The following is a 12,626-nucleotide window of genomic DNA, read 5'->3' on the forward strand; positions in this document are numbered from 1 at the left end:
TAGCGCTATTAGCGCTATTGGCAGTTTAAGGGCTATTAACACCTATTAAAGGCTTAAGGGATTAGCGGTTTTGCTGCTAAAATGCTTTTAGCAGCTTAGCGCTTCAGAAAAAGGGGTTTTGAAGCGGGAAAAAAACCTCAAAATTTTTCGTCAATTTTTGTCTTGCGAAGCAAGCCCATAGGGAAATTCGTCTTGCGAAGCGCCTCTGCAAACGGAAAACCCTTTCGTCTTGCGGGTTTTCCGTCTTGCGAGGCATTCGTCTTGCGGGGCACCACTGTACTATTTCAATTAGCAATCCTGCAGCAAGCTAACCAACAAACAGTCCAGTCATTCCAAGAGCTTCACCCTTGCTAGCAGCATAGGAATACAGTCATACCTCAGAAGTCAAATGGAATCTGTTTTGGAAGTCCGTTCGACTTCCAAAATGTTCAGAAACCAGGGTGCGACTTCTGATTTGCTGCAGGAAGCTCCCACAGCCAATCGGAAGCTGTAGAAGCCGCGTCAGACATTCAGGTTCCAAAGAATGTTTGCAAACCGAAACCCACTCACTTCTGGGTTTGCGGCGTTCAGCAGCCAAAACCTTTGAGTCGCAAGGCATTCAAATTCCGAGGTACAACTGTACATCTCTAAGCACAACAGTCATTCCATGTGTGAAAACTGTTGCTATCTTTTAGCTAAGTGCATCAACTTTGCTGAATCACCAGGACTTAGTGGAGCTGTTGGACAAATCTTATAAAGAAGCCAGCTTTTTATTGTATCATATTGTAATTAAAACAGTTTTTAGGACACCTCCACCCCCAGCATCCCCAAATGTGGCAATCAATATCACTTATCTGATACTGTAGTGTTTTCTCCTCGGGCAAAAGAATTTCAATAAGGATGGATTTGTCTAGCTGCCACAAACCACTACATGCCATCAGCTTGTCTTGACTGACCTGATTCTTTGAGTTAGGATGGCATTGCCTGACCAAGGTCAACAGTGCTGCTACCTGGGGCTAAAGGATCCCCATATTGATCAAAGGGTAAGGTAAAGGTAAAGGGACCCCTGACCATTAGGTCCAGTCGTGGCCGACTCTGGGGTTGCGGCGATCATCTCGCTTTATTGGCTGAGGGAGCCGGGGTACAGCTTCCGGGTCATGTGGCCAGCATGACTAAGCCGCTTCTGGCAAACCAGAGCAGCGCACGGAAACGCCGTTTACCCTCCCACCGGAGCAGTACCTATTTATCTACTTGCACTTTGATGTGCTTTCGAACTGCTAGGTTGGCAGGAGCAAGGACCAAGCAACAGCAGCTCACCCCGTCTCGGGGATTCAAACCGCCGACCTTCTGATAGGCAAGTCCTAGTCTCTGCGTCCCTCACCAAAGGGTAAGTTGACTTTAATTAGTAAAGTATGTTCTAGACAGATGTGTTAAAAATAGGGCTAGAAATGCACTCTGTGCATATGCAGATGTACAATGTTATTTGCTGACATATTTAAGGTGGAGGCCTGATAGTCAAAACAGGTCTTATCACTGGACCCCCTCTGGGCCTTGGCTCAGATTTAATCACAGCAATTTGTATAGTGTCTGTTTCATCCAAGCATGTGAAGCCTCTCTGAGCCTCTCTCACCTCTTCCAGCCTTTAATCAGGGTTAAGAATCCTGAGCACACCTGCTGATAGCAAGCAGATGCTGATTCTGCCTGTAGCTCAACATTTTAGGCTTCTAGGCTGGTGAATGAGACTCTTATCAAGCAGCAAACAGATTTAGAAAGGCAGTCACTTGGAAGCATCAATTCTGCAAACTTCTGGGGTCACTGACTACCGTTTCTTTTAAGCTCCACTAATAAGTACATCAAGAACCCAAAGTTTTTGCTTCAGTAAGTTGGTTGGAACATTAGGATTTATACCTTTTTCCCCATTTGTGAATTGGTTAATCAGGCAAGTTGCCATTTCTTTGTTCCAGAAGAGAATACTCTTCATTCATTGTGCAATTTAATGGTGAAAACACCGGTATCATGGCAGTTTACCTCATACTGAGTTTCTGCATTTTTCTTATGTATGATGACTCCTTCATTTGACAGATGCTTTACTCTATTAAATTAATGATTATGATTATAAAAAGCAATCTTGGGCATTATTGGTGCCTCTTTGCAGTCTTGAAATTGCTGTAAAATAATTTTGACCATAATATTCTAATTGCATGTGAGTTGGTTCTTTTGTAAATAAATAACACAAAAGAAACAGATTAATCTAAGTTATTGCATAAGCCAGTACAATGGGACTTTCACCTCCTCTCCTCCACCACATACTATCCAGATCTGCTCAGGAGGGTCAGGATATCCCCCGCCAGAACAGTGCGTGGGGAGATGGTTCGCTCTGGTAAGCGGAGATTCTTGCACTGGTGGAATGATCACCTGCGTGTGACGATGTTCCTGTCCCCACCCACTTGTGGACCGGCCTAAGATACTGGAAGAAAGTGCTGACACACGTCCTGTGCTGAGAATCCTGATCCAGTAAATACAACCCACATCTGGAAGCTGACCTTCACATCTGGATTCCCTTCAAACTGTGCCCTATACGCAGAAAGGAATGCTGAACATATTCAAGCATCCAATCCTGTCTGGGCCAGGAGAAAATGCAGACGCTACTGCTCTTGGTTTTTTCTAAGAATGTGCATTTTATTTAATTTTTTCCATTTAATTCATGTGGGACTACTTGCCAGGAAAGAGCATAATATTTGACTTTATGACGCATGAGGCTACCGTGTAAATATTTGTCTGTTCCTTCCTTATTTCCCATTCACATCCAGCTCTTTCTAGGCTCAGGGCAGCTTACATTTTAAAGGCATATTATCCCACTTCCTTCATGGAGTTCCCACCTTCTGAATCTGCTAACCTGCTTCTCCTTAATCCTCCTGTAAATTTAAGATTTTGCCATTTTAAACACTAAACAAATGCACTTCCCATAATATTAATCTCATAGAAAACCCCAAACTCCCCCCCCCCAATATTTACAGAAATATTGCAAAATTAATGAATGTTAGAAGAATACTGGAATGAAGTGATATGGTTTTAGCAGAAATGTTATTAAGAATTATGCAAAACTGATTGTTAATGGGTTAAAGTGGAAAATTTAAAATTAGATCGTGTTAAGATAAATTATAGAACAAAAAAATTGAGAAAGAGGGAAAGGATTTGCTGAATTAGCTAATTTGAACTAGAATACAAAAAAGGGAGGTGAGAGGAAGTCGAGGAAACAAGCAAATGAAAGATAAAGATATGAAATTTGGATGTGTGTTTAAATGTTTTTTCTTGTTTTGTTGTACTGTTGTTGTTTTTCTATTCTTGATGTATTGTTTGTTAACTTTTTATTGCGTGTTTTTTTTCTTATACTTTTTTTTTCTGTAACTATAAAACTTCTAATAAATATTATTTAAAAAGAAAAAAGAAAACCCCAAACTTTTTCCTTTTTAAAAACTGCCTTTTCGCGATCATTCTCAGTACTTCTCTGAATTCAACTATCTTAATCCATTGTATATCCAATCAGAAATTTGGCAGCAAACGCTTCTCTGTCATGGAGATACAGTGGTGTGAAAAGCTTCATCTGCTGAATTTATTCTTCCAGCCCTGCCCAAAAAGGTTGCTAGTAGCCATGGACGGGCTATCAGTGTGTTGGTGCTGCTGGTGGTAAAGCCAGTTCCAGATGACAGGAACTGTGGGAAATGGCCTTTGCCAAGAAATTATTGTGGCTGGGAGTCCTGGAAGAGCCTGCCTTGCAGGCCTTTTCCCACCAGGCCTGGGAGGGCAGGGCCTGTTAGGATATTTCCGTTCCACCTTAAAAGGGAGCAGGCTTTGTGAGTCACAGAGTCTGCGTATTTCCTGTTCACAGGAAGTTTATGTTGTGTCTTTGCTTTTGTTTCTCTCTCTGTGCCTGAGACACTGAAGCAGGCAGTCATGTTTTCTTTGTTCTGATCAACGCTGAATAAACTTGTAAATAATGCTCTCCTGAGTGCATCTTTCGCTGTGCATTATCTGCTGACAGAGCGTGCATCAGCTCTGGAATGTGGCAAGCTATTTCTGGAGCTCGTGTCGCTAATTGCTGATACTACGTTTCTACGGGAGATCGATGGACGTCCGGAGACGACGTGGAGTCATGATGGACTTTGTCTCCATGGCAGTATCCCAACAGGGCCCTCACTAACTCCAGGTTTTCTTCTGCTCCAGAGGGTAGGACCCAAACCGATGCCTTCAAGTTACAAGAAAGGAGATTCCGACTAAACATCAGGAGGAACTTTCTGATGGTAACAGCTGTTCATCGGTGGAATGGTCTCCCTCTGGAGGTGGTGGACTCTCCTTCCTTGGAGGTTTTTAAGCAGAGGTTGGATGACCACCTGTCAGGGATGCTTTTGTTGAGATGTTTGCATTGCAGGTGGTTGGACGAGATGACCCTTGGGATCCCTTCCAACTCTACAATTCTAATGTGGCTAGTCTGTAGGGATTGCAGCTATTTGATGTATGTCAAACCCAGATCAGGCTTGACCTCTGGTATCCCTCCAGCAGATGGGCTGGAGGAGTTGGTGACTACACAATGTCAAGCCAAAACTCACTCACATTTGTAATCAGTAAAGTTGTGGCCTAATTTTAACTCAACAGTGTTGTCTGTGTCTATGTTTACTGTTACAGCCAATGGGGGCAGGTACACGGCCCCTGGGCATGTAATGGAATGAGCATTACTTTGCCTCCTTGTGAAGATGCCATTTAGCATTAGACATACTTAAGTGTTATGCAGGTTATCACTATCCCACTGACCGGTCAAGGGGGTCATGTGTTGTGAGTGCCACCTCTTTAGAAAGCTCCCAAGAAAAGATTCCTCTTCTATCTTCACCATCCCAAGATGAGCACTAAGGGATCCATCATCATATATAATCATGTGTAACTCAAGTGTCTAAATTTTTAATATTTTAATGTTCCATTATTTTAATGTTGTACTTTACTTTTGTTTTAAGTTGTAATCATTCATCTTGTTTTTATTATTGCTTGTAAGCCGCTCTGAGCCCGGCCTTGGCTGGGGAGGGCGGGGTATAAATAAAAAATTATTATTATTATTATTATTAAATACCAGTCCTTACATAAATCAGCACCATCCATACACAAGAGGAAGGTATCAATAGACTTGGTGGAACCCAAAGGTTTGGAGAAGTACCAAAACACATATATTTTACCAAAATAAATCACCAAAACCTGGAGAAAAGCTTGCATAAAGATTTTTGGAATCTGAGTAACATACTTTAATTATCCAGATTCAAAGATACCTTGCACAGACCATTTGAAAAAGTCTGTTGCCACAAGGCTCTTGAAACATGTAGCACAGCAGAAGGAGTCTCAAATCCCTGGATTTGAAAATCCAGATTCTCCAAGCAGAATTGGACCAAAGAAGGTCAGCAAGAGACAGGGCTTCTGAAATACCAGTTTGATATGGGAAAGGCATGACTGACGCTAGACACATGAACCTCCAATTAGTAAGTAACTAGAAAATAGCAAGTTTCTGGGTGGATTTTTTGGACAGACTATACAAAAGAAACGCAACATACTGTACATTGTAGTAAGCCAAGACCACTTTTCAGGATTTTAAGCATTGCAAAATGTAGGGTTGCCATATTTCAAAAAGGAAGACCCCAAAATTATTGAATTTTTTTTTTTTTTAGGAAACCACCAAAATTATTGAGCTTTTTAAAATTGAAAGCTACAGTAATTTTTGAGTTTTGGAGCTTTTTAATGCATTTTCGGCACGATATAACCACCACTGACAGTTTTTCAGGACATTTGCCTGATTTCTGAAAAATAACCCAGGACACCATTTTCGGAGGCAAATTTCAGGACATGTCCTGGAAAATCAGGACGTATGGCAGCCCGAGTAAAATGGCAGCTCCTCAAAATGGCCCGTGTCAGTCAAATGCTTCACTTAGGAAACACCCAAATACACCAGACCAGGCCAGAGTTACTGCCCAAAGTATGCATGCTGGTGTTGCGTCTTTCCAGGATATTTCTAGTATCATTTGCTGATCATTGTGCTATTCAAAATACCTGCCAATCAAATCCAAGTGACCCAAAACAAGAATACGGAATTGCTGGGAAATGCAACAAAAGTTTCTGCCAAGCTGCGGCTCTTACACCTTGATCATCACAATAGTGATTTACTCTTGTGAAGAAGCAAAAAAAACCCAAGAACTGCAGTTTTCATCCTTGTCTCTGGAACTAAATTGATTAAGGTCATTTCCTAGGTAGGCACGAACTCTTCTTTAACAATTTAAGAAAGGGAAAGGAACAAAGGAAAAGAGAGGGAGAGATGTCATTATTGCACAAACATTAAATCTGCTTGGATAGCTCAGAATATAAGTTGGCAAGGCAACATAACTTGGTTTGAACAATAAACCTGTTATGTCAGTAGTTCTGCTATGTATGAAAGAAACCAGTTTCAATATATCATGCTGAATTTACTTCCTTTCAGCCTTTCATGGCCAAGTATTTGATGTTAATCCTTTCAGTGCTGCAATCGATACGGTGACCTTACTTAAAGGTTTCCTGACCTTTGGTGTTAACAGTGTTGTGCTGTTAAAGTGTAATTTAATTCTTTCTCTTTATTCTGAAAATAGTACAGTAGAGAGCATCGATGTGTTTTTGTGGTGTGTAAAGTAAAAGAAAACTTATCAGTCATCAGGTTGTGCTTCAAACTACTGGATAGAAGACGGCTGAGTGGGGGGAAACATGTACAGGTCAGGGGGCAAATTCCCAGCTGCTTTGTATCATCGTTGCTCCATTGATTGGCTGTTTTCTGTTGAAAACTATACACTCAGCTCAGGGTTTAACCTATTGAATATTTAAAAACTCTCTTTGCTAGAATGTGTTCACACGGCAATCAGTCAATAACTCACAACACCAGGCAAAGACTTGTACATGTGAAATGGGCTTCACATCTACTTCGGTATTGCAAACAGGCCTGTTGTATCAGCTGACGTCACTGAAAACACAACACCTTTCAATGGAGTCAGCTCACAATTTTGGAAGTTGGTCACTAACTCTTCAAGCGATGAAATGTGGAATGTTGCCCAATATGCATATGAATCAGTCCTAGGACAATGGTAAACAACAGAATTTCAAGCTCTATTCAGATAAAACCACTCCCTTTTCCTGGGGGGTGGAGTTGTGGGAGAGCACCCGGGACCTCCCCGTGACTCCCAGCCATGTCTGGCGGCCATCTTAGGTGAGGCACGTGGCTCTGCCCCTTGTGCCTCTCTGGAGGCCATTTTGGGTGAGGCACGTAGCATAACAAACATTAGTAAATAATAGGAGGGGCAGTTTTTGCCTAAGCGCCTGTGCCATTAATTGGCAGCATACATTTTATGTTATTTCACCCTCGTTGCTTTATTTTCTTCTTTACGGCCCAGTATCTTTGGTTGCACATGGTGCTGGGGCTTCCAGAATAAGTCAAGAGTCTCCTGGATCACAAGGCGTGGCATGAAATGGGAAGAGTTTATGCCAATTGTGATGGCCAGAGCTATCTAGCATGGCCCACTTTGATTGTTGAACGTGGAGAGAACAATTTGGTTCTAAGGAAGGGCATTGTCCTAACCTGGAACTTCAAAGAGGACTGTGATAAGCTGGCTGCCTTGTACCCAGATTCGACTTTAATCTGGTCACAGCTATTGGAGAGCCATTGTTGGCATGACTGCCCCCACCTGGCGGCAATAAACGGCCAAGAAAATTGTATGGTGGCAAGGAGGTGCAACTATTGAACAGTCAGGTGACACAGTACCCCACCAATACTTTTGACAGGAGTCCTTGTTTTGCAATGATGGCGTTCAGCTTTCCGATAGGGGAAATGATATTTGGTTGGCCAATATCGCTAAGGGCATTAGGGATTGGTTGCAGGTGTGAGGGTGTTGGCAGCAAGCCTTTGGGGCTCAAGTGGTGATTAGGCATTGGGTAAGTCTTGTTCACGGGATCCGGGGACGTGGTTCCTCTCCCGAAGCCTAGGCGTGGGCTAGGCCCATGGCACGACCCCATCGGGAACCCTGGGGGTGCTCCTAATTGTTGTATATCATAGGGCTCCCCCACCGGTGGTTGACCCTTCAGAGACTTCCTGCAGATGGGCAGGAGTCAGGCTATAGTCTGGTTTCACCCAATGCCTAATCCAAACCGCTCACATCTGTAACCAATAAAGTTGTGGCCTTATTTATCCCACTAACTCAAAATATTTGTGTCTGTGTGTTTATTACCTAAGGGGAACTGGAGACCCCAGGGCCTCGCCATACAACTGCATGCAGAGTGAATGCATGAAGAAGTACGCAAGATTGCATTCTTTGTCCCCAGCCACCGTGAAAGTCAGAATGGACAGCTGTATGCATATAGGCTCTGTACACACAACCGAGGAAACTGTGTTTTGCAGGGTTCTTGATCGCACACCTAGAGCCTAGGTACCTATCTGTTCAGGTTCTATTCACTCCTTTAGTTGGACAGGTTGGGTGCTTTTCTTTCCTCATGTTTGTTCTTAACATCCTTAATCATTTGTCAAATATTAACAGCTAAGTCTGCAGGGAGATGTTTTCACATGCTGCTGTGTGTACCAGGCATTCCTTCCCTGTGAAAAGCATTGAGAAACTGAGCCAGGAAGGAAGGAAGGAAACAGGCAGACAGGTAGCCTTTAAGCAGGTTTTCAGGAGCTGGGTTGCAGATCTAGGTTTGGTGTTATTTTAATTGTATGATATAAAATATTATCTGGTTTTTGTTACCCAGCCTGAATTCACCAGTTAGAAATCTAATGAATAAAAGCCTTCATAATATTTTTCGTCTTAAGTTTCTTGCCTTCCTTGATGTTATCAGTTTTCTCATGACTTCAAACCCTGTGATGAGCATTTCTGCACAGAAATCAGACATTTGGGAAAACTCCAGAATTAAATTTGAATGAAAATGCCCGAAAGTAAGGATCTTAAGAGCAGTCCAGGATGTAGCTTGAAATGGAGAGGGTGAAAGCCATAGAGATTAAGAACAGATGGATAGTAGAAGAAAGGGAGGAAATTCAGCTCAGGAGAGATGAGCACCTCCGGGCTGCTCATCTCCATACCATGGGACCCCAGTCACTGAAATTGCTTTGGTTTACTACTCCAATTACTATTATTAGGCGGATTTTCAGCATTGTAAAATGACACAGGCCTTGTGCAGTTTGTACCTTCAATATGCTCCACTGGCAAGTTTTAAAGATGGGGGGGGGGACCTGGGGCTCAGCTCTAATCTCTCCTTGTCCCCCCTTAGCTCAAGCTCTTCTTAAAGCCCCAGAGAGCTGCCTGGCCCAAATGCTAAACGGAGCCCATTCAGAATGGATGGCAGCTAACTGTGATAGTAAAAGTGTGATGCACATTAGCAATGTCTTCTGCCTAGCACATTGTTCACAGCTGATTTATTTCTTACTTCTGAGAAAATTTAAATGGTTTTTATGCCCAGTGAACTCATCACAAGATGGTATCTAAAGTCAGCAATATTCCATCCAGGAATTGATGGGCAGAAGAGTAACACGCCTGTAAATCTCTGGAACCTTTCACAGTAGGTTATCTAGATGATCGCCAAGGAAATTTTATTAGTAACCACGTGGCAACATCTGAAGATAATTTATGGCTGATAAAGCTAAGAAGGCTGTATTTGTAAAATAGGACTGCATTGCACATTATCAAAAAAAAGAAGATGAATTTTCAATGGAGTATCATCTCTACATTTGGTGTATGAGGAATCATGATGCTTTGGAATGCTGCAATAAAAAGGTTTCAACAAAAAGGAATGACAGCGTTGGTTTTCATACGTTTTCAACCCAGTTGCTTGGTGACCAGTTTCTAGTAACCAACATTTTGTTTGGACTTTTGTGCAAATCTTAGAAAACAGATTTTAATTAGACTCCCATGCAATTATGTTTGGATATCCAGATGTGTCTACACAGATCAACTTACATTAATTTATACTTTTTTGACTTTAAAGGGCATATGCATCTAACAGTCAAATTAATGTTAAAATTTAAGTCCACAGTCCTGTTGATAGATTATGGACCGGATTCAACTAAGCTGTTCCACTGGTGGGAACTAGTGCAAAAGTTCTCACTAGTGCAATGGGGGTCCCCCTCCCTGCTCCCCAGATATGCCCCCTCCCTCCAATCTGCTCTCAGGGATTGCGAGGACCCCCAGAATAGCATGTGGAGCAAGAAGAGGCAAGGTCTTTCCATCAGTCAAGCAGGAATGCTTGCATTGCCAGAATAATCTTTTTACCACTATGCTGAATTTCACAAGCTAAACTGAAGCTTGTGTAGAGGATTACAGCCATAACCTCCGAACTCTATGTTTTGGAATTCAACAAACCAGTTAATTAAGCATAGTTTGTCAAGTTCAAATGATGTAGCAAAGTGGGATTAATCTAGAATCATGGGATCATAGAATCATAGAGTTGGAAGAGACCACAAGGGCCATCAAGTCCAACCCCCTGCCAAGCAGGAAACACCATCAGAGCACTCCTGACATATGGTTGTCAAGCCTCTGCTTAAAGACCTCCAAAGAAGGAGACTCCACCACACTCCTTGGCAGCAAATTCCACTGTCGAACAGCTCTTACTGTCAGGAAGTTCTTCCTAATGTTTAGGTGGAATCTTCTTTCTTGTAGTTTGGATCCATTGCTCCGTGTCTGCTTCTCTGAAGCAGCATAAAACAACTTTTCTCCCTCCTCCATGTGACATCCTTTTATATATTTGAACATGGCTATCATATCACCCTTTAACCTCCTCTTCTCCAGGCTAAGCATCTAAAATGGAAGCAAAATGTTCCAAACTTCTCTTTGCAGCTGAATCCAAAGTTGAGGAGCACATGAGTTTGAGGCTCACCAGGTCTCATTCTCATAGCACTAAACATTTAGCATTATGTCTGAACCAGTCTAATCACACGGCTAGCATTCCCTGTAAGCATGAACTTCACCAAAATATTGTGGTCACCTATGAGAAAGCGGGGTATATGCACAAAGCCACATTTCAGAGATCCCTGAAACATAACAAAGATCCCAGACTTTGCACTGTATAGATCCCTTAATATTTACAAATCTAGTTCATTGTAGTTGCTTAAAGCTGCTACTAGTGATCGTTTCCTAAAAGTGTGAATAAAATCTCTTCTGTTTTTACTCTCTGGCCATGGAGAATTTTTAAGAGCAGTAGTCACCAGATGGCACTACTATACTGTAGGCTGATTCAGTGTTACACTGGAGTAGGGTATCCAAAATCAGTGGGACTGTATACAGTCATCTCTGAGCTATCTAGGTGTATAAGATTAAAAGCCTTTGTCATGCAAGTTTTATTGTTAAAGATTGAGCACATCCGTGAGTGAGATCTTTGCAGCCAGTAAAATAATTTGTTCCCCATGTTAACCCCTGCTCAGTTTTTGTAGGAATATTCCTGAGGCATTCAAATATTGCAGTCGAGTGATGGCTGCAAGTACACCTGCTAGTTTAAAAGGATAAACACTGCCAATTGGAATATGGATTTGGGAGCGGATGGAATAAATAATGGCCCTCTTTTGGGTGAGAGACAGCTTCTCCCCTGCTGTGCCATATTCATTGGCACAGCTACAGGGGAGGTGCCCAGCCACTTCCATTGCTTGCTAAGGCACTATAAACAAATACACATGGCGATGACTCCTTTCCCACCCGCCCTGCATGCATTCAGAGGAGCCTCCAATGTCTGAAGGCTAACTTCCTTAAGAAACAGCATGGTCCATCCATGATGTCCTTGATATGAGTTCTATATCAGACCATACCTCTGTGAAACAGATCTCATTAAATCAGACCAGCATGATTACAGCCACAAAGGAGTGATGAGGAGCAGTACCTTGGTCTTCTCCAATGGAATGGTTCCCGACTGAGCCTAGTAGACTGGAAGTGACCAGAAGTGTGAGAGGAAGAAAGACTGGAAGACTCCCAACCAAGTGAGAAAGTCAACCTGTTGGTTACTTGATTTGTGATACTTACTTCATGTGGTTGCTGTCCTTATGGTACGGTTTGATTGTAATCATTCAGTGAAGAGAAACCTCTGACTTCTGCAGTGTATAAACTCTGTGGCTTAGTGAATGCCACAGCATGTCAAACTACAAAACAAAGCATTAGCATTCAAAATACAATGTTTGGAGCATCAACATGCGGATGCAAAAACAGCAAGTAAAAAGGACAAGTAATTTGGAGTTTACAAATTACAGAGAGGCAGCCATGTTAATCTGTTGCAGCAAAAAGAGAACAAAAAATTGTGGCAGCTTAAGGACTAACATATTCGTTAGTCGAAAGAAAATAAAAAAAATTATTCCAGTAACACCTTAAGGACCAACTAAGTTTGTTATTGGTATGAGTATTGAGTATGAGTATTGGTATGGTATGACTTAGTTGGTCTCTAAGGTGCTACTGGAAGGAATTATTTACTTTTGTTTCGACTATGGCAGACCAAGACGGCTACCTACCTATAGTTGTTAGTTACAGATCAACACTTTAAAGAGTCTTGAGGCAGGTCCAGCAGGAAGGAAGGAAGGAAGGAAGGAAGGAAGGAAGGAAGGAAGGAAGGAAGGAACGGATTCTTTCCCTTGG

The sequence above is a fragment of the Podarcis tiliguerta genome, assembly GCF_965153285.1.
Source record: "Podarcis tiliguerta genome assembly, chromosome: 1".
Classification (NCBI taxonomy): domain Eukaryota; kingdom Metazoa; phylum Chordata; class Lepidosauria; order Squamata; family Lacertidae; genus Podarcis; species Podarcis tiliguerta.